The sequence below is a fragment of the Pantherophis guttatus genome, chromosome 1, assembly GCF_059756535.1.
Source record: "Pantherophis guttatus breed Tessera chromosome 1, ASM5975653v1, whole genome shotgun sequence".
In the NCBI taxonomy this organism is placed as follows: Eukaryota; Metazoa; Chordata; class Lepidosauria; order Squamata; family Colubridae; genus Pantherophis; species Pantherophis guttatus.
This window is the reverse complement of record NC_142063.1, coordinates 274383873-274398241: the sequence shown is the minus strand read 5'-3', so window position 1 is coordinate 274398241 and position 14369 is coordinate 274383873. Positions and strand designations below refer to the sequence as shown.

Here is a 14369-nt window from a genome sequence, read left to right as displayed (position 1 = left end):
AGCTTGCCTCACTGTCTCTATGGCAGGTAACATTTAGCGTCTTTGTGCTTCCTCGTGTCTCAAAGCACTCATTTTGGTTAAACTCAGTCCTTTTGTAGCTCTTTCCTAGAATAGAGTATTGACCAGAAAAACACAAACTGCTTAGATTTAGTGATAATTATAAGGTCACTGTTCTTCTCAGACTCAGAACAATCGCCCCCCCCCTCCCAATCTCTATTCATTTTCTCTCTTGACTTTTCTATCGCTCAATGTAAGGTCATGAGCCAATTTACCTAAACCCCTTTAGAGAACGGATTTCATCTGGGCTGATTTGCAACGATTCCCTTCTTTGCTTCCCCCAACCTTACTCTGCAAATTGGATCCTTTGGTAACTGCTTTTCTTCTGCATTTGTAGAAAAAAAAGAAAAGAATGGGGACTAATTATGGCCTGCCTATTAGGACTGGCTGTGCTACAAATGATATGAAGTCCCTTAACAAAAGCAAGGAATGTACACCCATTTGCTTTTCCGTCTATTATCTTTTGCGGTACACCTGGCTGGATGTTTACTTAATGACACTGCAGAAAGATGACTCTTGAGTTTAGGGTTCTTCTCTTAAACATCATGGAGGGGCCAGCTTATGCTCACAAGCTCAGGTAACAGAGCCCCAGTGCTCTAAAAAAGGAAAAGAAAAGCAGATTGTGGAAGAGGTTTTTGAAACAGAACAATTAGGGGCTGCAAAGATCCTGATGACCAGTAGATAGCAACAAAGAAATGCGGAAAACATTAATATACCTACTGGTTATCTGAATTTCTGAAGCCTAATTCGAGTATTCATAGTCAAAAAGGATTTCCCCCCCTCCACTTCAGTCTGCAATAACAAAAATATGCATCACCAGGGATTTTTATTATTTGAATTAATGAATTAAGTAGCCATTAAGATGAGCTAAATTGCTTTCTAACATTACCCACATATATACATGCATATACCAATCCCTCTGTTTCCTGTGAACAGATAAATAAAAGAATTAAAAAAAAAAACAAACACCAAGGTTTGCAAAAACTTGCTTTGAACTACATAGTGGAAAGCATCCATGATGGAGAAGCACATTTGGAGTAGAGCAGGGGTGAAATTCAGCAGATTCTGACAGGTTCTGGAGAACCGGTAGCGGAAATTTTGAGCAGTTCGGAGAACCAGCAGTGGAAATTTTGAGTAGTTCAGAGAACCGGCAAATACCACCTCTGGCTGGCCTCAGAGTGGGGAGGGAATGGGGATTTTGCAGTATCCTTCCCCTGGAGTAGGGTGGGAATGGAGATTTTGCAATATCCTTTCCCCTGGAGTGGGCTGGGGATGGAGATTTTGCAATATCCTTCTCCTGCCATGCTCACCAAGCTACGCCCACCAAGCCTCGCCCACAGAACCGGTAGTAAAAAATTTGGATTTCATCACTGGAGTAGAGAAATTGCTTATATCCCCAGACACCGTTAAGCTACTAGCCACTGCCAACCTTAATGTGGAGAAGACTATACGCTGTCAGAAGCATCATGAGAGCAACCAGGGTGATGATGATATATAGATGACAGGCATTATAGTCTTCCCAATGGAAAAATGTTTCTACAAACTGATGCTTGGAATATCAGCAAGTATAAAATCTCATCCCCAATGCAGTACATCTTGTGGCTAGATAGTGTCCTTTTAGACTACAAAGCATTAATGTTTTCATACCTGCCATGGAAGAAGTTCAACACTGAAAGTGCAAATGAAAATATGAGTCAATTCTGAAATTATCATGATGGAGGGTTTTGATGAATGCAGCAGTGGGACACATACTGTATTTTCACTGAACACTTGATAAAAGTCCAAAATATATGCCAACCTTTCATCTCATTGTTATTTCGATGCCTAGAGGGATGAGGCTCTTCAGTGGCATGTAAAACCTTTGAAGGCCCAACTACACAAGACTTGAAGATCTTTCATTGAAGTTATGGCATGTCTGTTTTAATGCTTTTACTTCAAATCAGCAGCTGGAATCTCTCATTCAGATGGAATTAACAGTAAGGGTGAGGGAAAGTAATTCCCCACTTGCAATTTTGCTTGGTAGTAATAAAAAATGATTGGAAGAAAGATTAATTACAAAATAAGTACTATCGAGTTAAGTAGTATTTTTGCAGGCAAACTATAACAGCAAATACTTTAAAGACTCATTGTAGCTTGGCTCTCAATGGATCCATTTTTTGGGGAAAAAATTGAACGTTTGATACCAGATTCAAACTTTACTCACTTTATATTCCAGTATTTGAGGGGCTGCTACAAAGAAGGGGTGTGTGTCATATTATTCTCCAAAGCACTAGAGGGCAGGACAAGAAACAATGGTTGGAAACTAATCAAAGAGAAAAGCAACCTGGAATTGCGGAGAAACTTCCTAACAGTGAGGACAATTAACCAGTGGAACAGCTTGTCTTCAGAAATCATGGGCGCTCCATCACTGGAGGTTTTTAAGAAGAGACTAGACAGTCACTTATCTGAAATGGTATAGATTTTCCTGCTTGAGCAGGGGGCTGGACTAGAAGATCTCCAAGGTCCCTTCCAGATTCTATTCTATTCTATTCTATTCTATTCTATTCTATTCTATTCTATTCTATTCTATTCTATTCTATTCTATTCTATTCTATTCTATTCTATTCTATTCTGGTTTTCATCCTGGAATGCAGATTTCCCAATCTGAGAAAAAGGAAGGCTAGAGACAATACTGTGCTCTAAATGCTTGTTTTGTCATCAAGTCTGCATGAAGTCAGCATACTTCTGTGAATTCGTGCACTTTGTTGATTCTTGTTCAGAATTCTGATGCTATTTCATAATATGCACCATTCAGGAATTGCAACATTGGGAAGCTAAAAAATATACCTATTGGCACATTTTTCTGATGCATATCAAGACCACATGCCTCAGTCATGCCTTGAAAACATCCAAGGATGATTAAATTATGATACATAACCCAGCTGCCTCCAGAATTCATGCTATAGGCAGATGACTTTTTGAGCTGATGGCAAATTGTGATGCCTCGCTGAGTAATAAAAAAAAAAGGAAATTGTATAGCCTGAAACTATACATGCCGTTCAATGCATGCCATTCAAAATGATGTCACTCTTTTACTAATAGGGTTGAGTAATGGATTTTTTTTTGCAAAATATAAAAAATGCTAAACATAAATATGCTACTATATTTTTTTAAAAAGGGGGATGCAAAGAATCCAAAATACTTTCCTGTGGAGAAAAAATGCTCTTCTAACAAATCAGGACTAATTAAGTTGAAAGTAAACTGTGGCTTCAGGGAGAAATGTTTTTGCATTTACAGGCTGTTTCTCAAAAGCTGATTATATCTTTGGATTTTTCTAAATGAAGTTTTCCCCATAGTTGCCACACTTATCCATGGAAGTTTACATGTCCAGATACTATCAACATTGAAATCTGCCTCACATATTTGCTTCTTCCATCTACTTACCAGAAAAATATCCATGAGGGAATGAATCATGAAAGACTCACAGTCTTATTTGAACAATAAAATTAAGTCTGAAACCTTTTCATTTTAATTGTGCATGGCAGAGAAAGAAACACAATTTCATCCTAGAAGAAACAGCACAGTGTTCTGATAGTAAGGTCAGTTCACATGCTACCTATACGAACTATCTTTATTTATACTAGGGGTTATTTTCTGTCTTTACTATCACCTAGATTTGTAGATATAAGTATAGTATAGTATAGTATAGTATAGTATAGTATAGTATAGTATAGTATAGGATAGGATAGGATAGGATAGGATAGGATAGGATAGGATAGGATAGGATAGGATAGGATAGGATAGGATAGAATAGAATAGAAAAGAATAGAAAAGAAATAGAAATAGAAATAGAAATAGAAATAATTTTTTTTTATTGGCCAAGTGTGATTGGACACACAAGGAATTTGTCTTGGTACATACGCTCTCAATGTACATAAAAGAAAAGATATGTTCATCAAGAATCATAAGATACAACACTTAATGATAGTCATAGGGTACAAATAAGCAATCAGGAAACAATATCAATATAAATCATAAGGATACAAGCAACAAAATTACAGTCATACAGTCATAAGTGGAAGGAGATGGGTGTAGGGAACGATGAGAAGATGAGAAGATTAACAGTAGTGCAGACTTAGTACATAGTTTGACAGTGTTGAGGGAATTGTTTGTTTAGCAGAGTGATGGTGTTTGGGAAAAAACTGTTCTTGTGTCTAGTTGTTTTGGTGTGCAGTGCTCTATAGCGTTGTTTTGAGGGTAGGAGTTGAAACAAGGATGTCCAGGATGCAAGGAGTCTGTAGATATTTTCTCAGCCCTCTTTTTGACTTGTGCAGTATACAGGTCCTCAATGGAGGGCAGGTTGGTAGGTAGGTAAGTAGGTGATCTCTGTCATGGGATGTTTCTTGTCCTCATTTTTGCCCACCAAAACCAGACCAACTATTTCCAGGCTGTTGACAACCCAACCAAATGCAAGCAAATAAGTTCCTTCAAGCCTTGTTTGAACCTGCCAACCAATGTTCATTTCCTTGTTTTGCTCTCATCTCTCAAATGTGGTAACTTGCTTCTGGTTTAGAGTATACAAAAACTGTATGTACTACTTTTTTAAAAAATGTAGATGCGTTCTGATTTAAATCATCAGGGTCGTAGCTGCGATGTATGCAGAAACATCCTTAATTTGCAAGGAGGAAATTGCTGTAGTTGCTGAGAGAATGTTGCATTATAAACATGGGCAGGACCAGCATTTTCTTACTAAGAGAGACTCATGTCTTTGAGAAATTCTTGAAAGAGTTTATCTTCCCCAGAGAAACATTTTCAAGCTCTTTTCTCTGTTCTCAACTTTGTGAAAGAATTTCAACAGGCAGTACGTCTCCAGGACCACAAAAGGAAAAGAGCTGAGCTACAAGAAAGCTGGGGCCTGAATTATTATCTCTCCTAAAGATGCTATCCTCTTCCACACAGAGGGCTGATGAAGGCTTTTCTTTTATCCTTGAAAATATACCTTTGAATATACAGGTAGTCCTCATTTAACAACAGCAATGTTTAGCGACCATTGAAAGTTACAACGACACTGAAACGTAAGTTTACGGCCATCGCAGTGTCTCTGTAGTCATGTGGTTGAAATTTAGGTGCTTCGCAGCCAGAAAACATTTACAAACATTGAGTTTAAATAAGAAGTAAATTCATTGTACAATTTTGAATGAAAATCGAACACATCTGGAAACCATCAGATCGGAAGAAACAAGTCTAATGCATCGATCATTTGATATTTTCATACCAACTTTGTCCAGTGTAGAAGCTGCACATCCATCAATTTAAATCTTCCACACTATCTTCTCTCTCGTTTTTTTTCTTTTAAAACGATAGAATTACCAGGACTTCACATAATGTTCCAAATATACTGAAAAAGTCGAGGAGTCCAACATTATTGGTGCTGAACAGATTGGGTTTAAAGCAGGCTGTGCCACATTGGACCACTGCTTTGTCCTAGCGCACCTGGTTGACAAATATGCCACCATACCAGGTGGTAAACTTTTTACTGCTTTTATCGATCTAAAGGCAGCGTTTGATTCAATCCCAAGGGAATTGTTGTGGACAAAATTGCTCAAAAGCTCCATCGACAGACGTCTGTTGTTCCTAATTAGATCCCTATATAATCAGACTTCTAGTCAGGTCAGGTGTAGTTTGCAGGGAGAACTCTCTAACCCCATCCCGATAAAGAGTGGAGTAAGGCAGGGCTGTCTCCTGGCTCCTCTTTTGTTTAACCTATTCTTATCTGATTTGGCCTCTTATATTGGACGTATTGAGTCTCACACCCCAAAGCTGTCAACAACGAAGATCCCGCTTCTCCTTTATGCTGATGACGCGGTCCTCCTATCACTGACGAGGCTTGGCCTGAAAAGGCTTCTCTCTGCATTTGGGTCCTACTGTGCTGAGAATCACTTGTCCATTAACTATGACAAATCAAAAGTCTTTGTGTTCTCTAGAGCCCGGAAGTTACACAACTGGGCTATTAAGGGTAATGCTGTTAAGCAGGTTTCCCATTTTAAGTATTTAGGTATACATTTTCAGAACACTGGTGCTTGGACTAGACACTGAACCCAGGTGCTGAATTCAGCTTTTTGTAGCCATCAGCAGATTTTAAGATTTTTCTATACCCAAGGTGGCCAATTTATTCCTTCTGCTCTGCGTATTTACAAAGCCAAAACCTTGGCCTAAATTCTTTACGGAATTCCTATATGGATACAGGGCTTCAAGGAGTGTATTGAAAGAACCCAGGCTGCTTTTTAAAGGAAACTTTTGGGTCTCCCTCCCTGTGTTGGCTTTGCTCCGATGTATCTGGAACTGGGCATTCGATCAGTCGAATGCATGGCGTGGATCAACACCTTTAAATGGTGGTTTCGGGCACTCTTTTTGGCAGCCCTTGGCAGCTACCTTTCCCTGGTGTTAGCTGACCCCTATACGTCTCGATGGGAGAGGGATCTGATGAAGAAACTCCACCTGTTAGGTTTTTCGGGGGATGCCATAGGAGAATATGGCCTTAAAGACGCCCAATTTAGGGTAGCCCAATGGCTTGTGGACTTAGACTTACAATATCTGAGAGCTAGAGCTAATAAAACCTGCTCCCCTCTGGTCTTCAGCCAACTTAATAATTTTGGACTGAGGATGGCCTCATATTTCTATACTCTAACCATCCCTAAGTATAGAAGAGTCTTCTCCCTTGCTCGTTTTAATGTCTTGCCTTCAGCATTGCTGGACGGTCGATTCAAGAGGCTTCCGAGGGGCGAGCGGCTATGTCCCTGTGGTAGAGCGGAGGTTGAGACTGTGGAGCATGTCCTTTTACACTGCCCCATGTACAACGTAGCCAGGACTAATTTGATGTCTCTCTTAGAGACAGATTTCTGTGGGCCCAATGATAGTGATTTGGCCTTGTATTGTTTAGGGGATGGCTCCTCATACACTACCTCTCAGATCTCAAAATTTTTTCTAAGAGCCGTAACCATTAGAGGAGAGCGCTGTGGTCCCTCTCGGCCAGGGCTTCCGGTGGCCGGCTGTTCGTGATGTTCTTTTTCCTATGTTTTTCTGTAGCTATGCTTGCATTTTGGTCTGTGACCGTAAATAAATTTATTATTATTACTGAAAAATGTAAACATAATTAGAGAATTTGCTGAATTACTGGGTCCCTTCCTTCTCCTAACAGTCTCAACTGGTGAATTGCAATGAGGTGGTGGCATTGTTTGCGAACCTTCTCCTTATGTCCAAGATCCTTTTCCTAGCTAGGAATGACAAGTTTTGGATAAAATGAATCATGACTATCCTGTGTACCAGCCTAGTAACTTTATGTCACTTCAATTCTGTATTGCATGAGAAATGTCTTCCTCAGGATTATCCTTCAAATGAAATATTTTATTGTAATAAACACATGGGAGAGTTTCTACCCACACCAACATGTTTTTACCTTCTCCTTGCCATCCTTTTGTTGATAACACTCTTGTTAGCAATAATCAATGGCAATTGATTGTTGCTAACCAGAATGTATTCCAGACAGGTTTGCTGGATATTATGGAGAAGACAAACTGGACAGCAGTTATAGTGAAAACACCATGTTTATTGCTATATCAAGTTCTGCCCTACATTGGAGAACAAACTAACTACATTTCAGTTCTCTTAAGTTTTATGTTTTTAAATGTACCCTTCCAGAAAGCTGTTTCAAATTTACAATAATTGACCCCCAGCAACTAACATATTATTACTAATGAGCTGGTATTTATTTCTTTGGCATGCACATCTGTACTTATTCAAACAAGACTATGTTCTGTAGATGTATTAGCTGATCATTACAAACATGTTTTGTTCAGATTAGCGTTCTGTGGGAGGAATGGCTCAGTCCAACAAACTAATTGGGACTTTGACAGAAGCCAAGAGAGGGGTGACTGTATGGGAGAGCAAGAGTCAAAGAATCTGGTCTCAATGGGACAGGGATGGGGAAGCTCCAAATGTATGACTTTGTTGTTAACACTCATTGCATGTGTTTTCAATAGCCAAGTAGTATTAATTCAATATACAATAGCTTCTAAATGAAGCTTTCAAACATCAGAAGTATATTCAAGAATCTTGATTTAAAGCATATACAGTTCTTCGTGAGTTTAAGTTATTATGCATAACAGGGCAAGATAAATTTAGTGCAGAAACTGGTAAAAACTTATTTATTTCTTTTAAGCACAATTCCATTTTTTCCTGATGGAAAATTTAAAGTCCTGTGAAAAACATGAAGTTTTCATAGCTCCGGCTATTTTTTATACCAAGCTTTTCTCAACTTGGACGCTCTTCTGATATGCTGATTTCATTTCCCAGCATTCTCAACAATGACTGTGCTGACTGGGAATTTTGGGAGGTAAATTGCACGCATGTCTGTAGAAGATCCAGTTTAGGGAAATTCTTCACCAAGTCCTTCTTGTTTTTTTTTTCTTTTTTCCCTCTCCTTCATTTGTCTGAAAAAAAGGCAAGTTTTAAGGAGGGATCATTCTGAAATTAATTAGGGAATTGTTCTTAAAGACCACTCCAAACTATAAATGAAGCAAGGAAGGAGGGAGAATTGTTTTGGGAACAAAAATTTCTTGGCTACTTGAGACTAATGGAGCTGGATAAGTGAAGGTCACAAGAAGGGAGAAGTCCAATTCTATGACTAGAATGATCGAAGTGGCAGAACAGCCTGACAATCCTTCCAAGTGTTTGTACATAGTCTGAAAGTGGTCAGAAAAGTCTGTCACATCTTAAGCATAGATGTATCATAATCAGTGTGGCTAGAAAAATAAGTATTATTTGCACAGCAACATGCTAGATAGATTATGATAGAAGACAAGAGATTTGAAGATTGCTGCAAGAGACATTCAGAAACTGGCCAAGAATTTTCACTGAGTTACATTTTTTTTAAAAAAAATGTTATATTTTAGGTTTATTTAAAAGTTACACATTTAAAATATAATCTCAGTGGAGAAGGAGAATGGGTGCAAGAGACAAATGTGATAATCTAAAATAATTATGAACCAAAAGATAAATAGTACTGTTTAGCCAAATCACTGATAGAAGTTGTGAAGGATGAAGAAGATGAGAAATTCAACATTTACGCAACAGAAAATTCAGAAAATTGCCAAATAATTAAATACCAGTGTAACACGTGATAAGTCTTCCTTTAAAATGTGGAAATCATATAGAAATGGGGGGAAGGAAAACAAACTTTGGAATGATAAAAATAGAAGAAATTTGAGGAGCAAAATGTTTAAAGGTATAGATGAAAACATTTCTTCAGTCAAGAGTAAGAAAACGTCCAGGGAGATAATACAATCTTTAAACAGTGTATGTTGAGAACAGCATCGAAAGAGGACTAATAAATCACCACAGAGTGAAATAAATACTTTGCCTCTGTCTTCACTGTGGGAAGAAGTTGGATATATAATCAAATACAAACCAAATTTTTTGGGGCGCGGTGGCATTGGAGAAGAGCTAACTGTGAAGAGCTGTGTCAAATAATCGTAACAATGGAACAAAATGTAGAGATAATTGCACATTAAAAATTAACAAGTCATCATGGCCAGTTGGCTGCCATTCAAGAAATAATTCTAACATGAAACTGCTGCTATTTTAGCCAAAATATGCAAGTTATCAATAAAGTCAATTTTCTTGCCAGAGTACTGGAGGTAAGCAGTGTAGTTATATGTGTGTGTGTGTGTATACACACACACATATATATGACTATACTGCTTACCAAGAATATATATATATATAGGAGTATATGTGTATGTAAATTTTATATATATAAAATTTATATTTTGCTGATAAAGTAATAAAGGGAGACTAGTATAGATCTGTTTCAATATATATATAAAGTGTTTTTCTGTTGAAGCACCTGGTCTACCCCAATATGGGAAGGAGTATACTGCTTCCCTTTCGCCTTTCAGCTCCAATCCAGGAGCCCTCAAGCAGTCGCATTCACAACAAACCATTTTATATCAAATTTATATTTGCTGATAAAGTCTCCCTTTATTTCTTTATCAGCAAATATAAATTTTGTATAGATATAAATATAGATGATATAGATAATTTATATTTTGCTGATAAAGAAATAAAGGGAGACTAGTATAGATCTATTTCAAGCTATTTAGTTCTCACCAGCTAGCCATGCCCTTACTTGGATTCAAACTTGGGATGCCTGCATGTTAGGCAGTTGTATTAACCTCTGAGCCACAAGTTCTCCTCCCTTCACCTTCATGTAGTATGCTCCCTCCCATATGCTGGGTTAGACTAGGTGTCTCGATAGAAAAACACTTAATCTCTCCCCTGGCTCAAGCTGATGAAGGGAGGAGAACTTGTGGCTTAGAGGTTAATAAAACTGCCTAACATGCAGGCAGCCCAAGTTCAAATCCAAGTAAGGGTATGGCTAGCTGATGAGAGCTAAATAGCTTGAAATAGATCTATACTAGTCTCTCTTTATTTCTTTATCAGTGAAATATAAATTTGGTATAAAATGGTTTGTCATGAATGCGACTACTTGAGGGCTCCTGGACTGGAGCTGAAAGGTACCTATTTGAAATACAGTTAGTCCTTGACATGATCACAATTGAGCTCAAAATTTCTGTTGCTAACAAGACAGTTATTGAATTTTGCCCTGTTTTATGACCTCTTTTGCCACAGTTATAAACTGAATCACTGCAGTTGTTAAAGTTAGTAACGCTGTTGTTAAATAAATCTGACTTCCCCATAGATTTTGCTTGTCAAAAGGTCACAAAAGGTGAGCCCAGGACACCTCAACCATCATGAACATGAGTCAATTGCCAAGCGTCTGAATTTTGATCATGTGATCATGGGGATGCTACAAAGGTCATAAGTGTGAAAAATGGTCATAAGTCATTTTTTCAGTGCCTTTGTAACTTTGAACAGTCACTAAATGAACCGTTGTGAGTTGAAGACTACCTGTACATAGGTAGAATCAGGGGTGAAATGCTCCTGGTTCGGATCGGATCACCCAATCCAGTAGCGATGGAGGCCGGTGGTTCGGAGAACCGGTAGCAAAAATCCCTGCCCCCCCCATGCTCAGCTGAGCTGCGCAATCATCAGAGGCTTTTTAAAATTATTTTTAAAAGCATTTTTTCTACAACCTCTTTGGCAGAAAAAAATGCTTTTAAAAGTTAAAAAAAAAGCCTTTGATGATCGTGCGGCATGATCCCAGCTGAGTTGCCTGATCGTCAGAGCCTTTTAAAAGCATTTTTAAACAACCTCTTCGGCCGAAGAGGTTGTAGAAAAAATGGTTTTAAAAGTAAAAAAAAAAAAGTTGGCCACGCCTATCCAGTCACATTACCCCCACCACCACCAAGCCACACCCACAGAAATGATAGTAAAAAAATTTACATTTCACCACTGGGTAGAAGACATTACTGAAAATAAACTTACATCCAGACAAGACTTGTTGATGAAAAATCAACATGGCTTCTCCCCAGGTAAGATCTATTTTACTAACTTTATGAAATCCTCTGACAATATCAACAAGGAAGCAGAGTTCCAATGGATAAAAGATCCATAAACTCACAACAGTCTTTTCACAACATTTCTCAACAAAGACTTGTAAGCAATTTAAGTCATGGGTTCCTGCAAGTTTCTTCCTGTGAATCTAGAATTGTAAATTAATGGAAAGTAGAAAATGATTGGAGAGTTGTTGCAATAGTAAAGTGAAGTGGTAACTATTTTTCTTCTCTGGCCAGGATTTATACTATGTGTGATGTTTCTTTAAATATCTTCATAAACTATCTTTAGTTACAGGGCAAGCTCTGGAAGGGTCAAACTGAGCAGTTTTAAAAAATGACTGTAAAAAAAAAGTTTCCACTTGCAGGCTAGGTGCTAATTTAGAGACACAGGTATATGTGTGCGTGTGTGTGTGTAAATACATGAAGTAACGACAAGTACAATGAACCAACAAATCTGCACCAAACATACGGGCAATGAAATGTGGGCTAATTCTCCTATTTTTTTTAAAGATGAAATTTCTCAAGAGCAGGATTCCTGCTAGATATGATAATAATCCTGTTACTGGAAAAACTCTTTTGCAAGGATTTCCTTTAGGATGCTTTCACTTGGGGTTGAATATTGAACAGAAGATCACAAACCTTTTACGAGATGATTGTTCAGGGAAAGACACACTGCTCACGTACCCATTCAACAAGTTCATGAAATCCCCTACAAACTGGGAACTTCTCCAAATTTCTCCACTCCTGTAAAAAAAAAATCATAAATTCTCCTTTGTGAAACTGATGGAACAATTGATGGGGGGAAATGCAGTATTCCTCATGAATGCACTGGTGCTCAACAACGAATCCTAATTTCAGATACGAATAAATGTGTGAGAGACAGAACAGATCAGATTGGGATGAGGAGGCAGTGCCAACTTCATGGTTAAGAGAAGATTTGGTTTGTGTCTGAGGCTGAGGCTGAAATACAGTAGAAGAGTGACACAAGCAAATTCCAGAATGGGAGATATTCAGAAACTGCTGATCTCAGAGAATATCTTAACGAAGATTAAGATCCTTGATCTTTGGCAAGAGATTTCAGAAATAAAAGTACAAGGAGCGATAGAAATTTAAGGGCTTCAAAACTTCAGGCTCAAGAATTGAGTCAAAATAAGAGGAATACAAATTTCTTGGTGGGATTTATTGACAGCAAATGTTAACGGAGGAGTACTATAGGACAGCGGTCCCCAACCTTTCCGGCACAGGGACCAGTTTCAGAAGAAAAATTGTCTTCCATGGAGACATGCAGCCCATATGCTGCACATGTGCAGATGAAGCTTTGCTTTATTGCCCATCCCTTTTGTTTTCCAGTTCCTAACAGGCCAGGGACCAGTACCAGTTCATGGCCTGGAGGTTGAAGACCCCTTTTATAGGAGCTGAATGAGTGCAGGAATTTTCCTCAGCCTAAAACTCCCCAGATATGTTAGGATAGCAACTACTCCTTTGGCCTTGTAACTCTGCACAGAACACTAGAGTAGAAAAACACTATTCTCTGTACCTGAGGCAAGAATTGGTGCTCACCTAAAGAAGGAATAGAGAAGTTTAACTGGCAAGTGTTATGAAATGCAGGCATTCAGGAAATGTTAAACGAGAACAAGATTGATGTTCAGTCAGGAACATCATCATGACAAAGCTCCAGGGATTTTTGTATTCCGGGAACACATGTTAGGTTAAATGTTTTTCCTAGTTAATGCTATTTTATCTTCTCAAGTTACCTCTGTCAACATCTCATCAGTTTAACGTGGAATGGCACACAGACTTTCATTTATTCGATATGGGGCAAATTTACCTGGACGTACATCCTGTTTAGGAACTGATGTTGCTGTAGTCTCTCCACTTGAAGGAGTAGCAGGAAGAGCCCTATCAAATTCTGCTCATTTTTTTTAAAGGAGAAAAATGGAGTTAAAAAGGCGACTGGAAAGATAAAAGAAGTGGGGGACAAATGGACTGGTTCAGAACTGTCTCAGAATAAACTGAAAGTAATTCCTATGTTTAGAAAGCAGATCATTTTATTAAATCAGGTTAAACGTGAAATCAGGAAAAAGGTTTTCCAATAAATAAAAGCATTCTCTTTCCCTCTCCTTCTCCCTCCCTCCCTCTCCCTCCCTCTCCCTCCCTCTCTCTCTCCCCCTGCTTTTCATTTAAAAGCTCAAGACAGCATATAGCATTCTTTCCTGCTTTCCCCCACAACAACTCAGAGAGATGTGGCATATTTCTCACAATGTGTAATTAATTTATGGAATTCATTACCACTGTTTATACTCTTGCAACCAGTGTAGATTGCTTTAAAAGCCCTTTAAAATGCACATATAGAGGGTGGGTAATTAATCATGATTTCCTTCAATATTAAATTGGAACTACCATGTTCAAGGTTACTATATCATTAAATATACCTTTTGAATCATTGTTGACTCCTGGACAAATCCTTGAAGTTTTCTTGGCAAGATTTCAGAAGTGGTTTGCCATTGCCTCCTTCTTAGGGCTGAGAGCAGGGGTGAAATCCAGCAGGTTCTGACAGGTTCTGGAGAACCGGTAGAGGAAATTTTGAGCAGTTCAGAGAACTGGCAAATAACACCTCTGCCTGGCCCCAGAGTGGGGAGGGAATGGAGATTTGCAGAATCCTTCCCCTGCCACGCCCACCAAGCCACATCACACCCATCAAGCCACACCCACAGAACTGGTAGTAAAAAAATTTAGATTTCACCACTGGCTGAGAGGATATACCATAACGTACCCAGGGGCACACAGCTGATTTTGTGGCTAGTGTGGGATTAAAAC

General features: G+C 38.6%; 1 long non-coding RNA gene across 1 annotated transcript; it reads right to left on the bottom strand.

Moving 5' to 3' along the window:
• Positions 1-8223: 8223 nt before the first annotated feature.
• On the bottom strand, positions 8224-14088 carry LOC117671459 (uncharacterized). The gene is made up of 3 exons (XR_004592890.3): positions 13985-14088; positions 12192-12296; positions 8224-8525 (listed from the first exon to the last, which is right to left on the bottom strand). It is a non-coding gene; the product is annotated as an uncharacterized LOC117671459 (long non-coding RNA).
• Between the last annotated feature and the right edge of the window lie 281 nt (positions 14089-14369).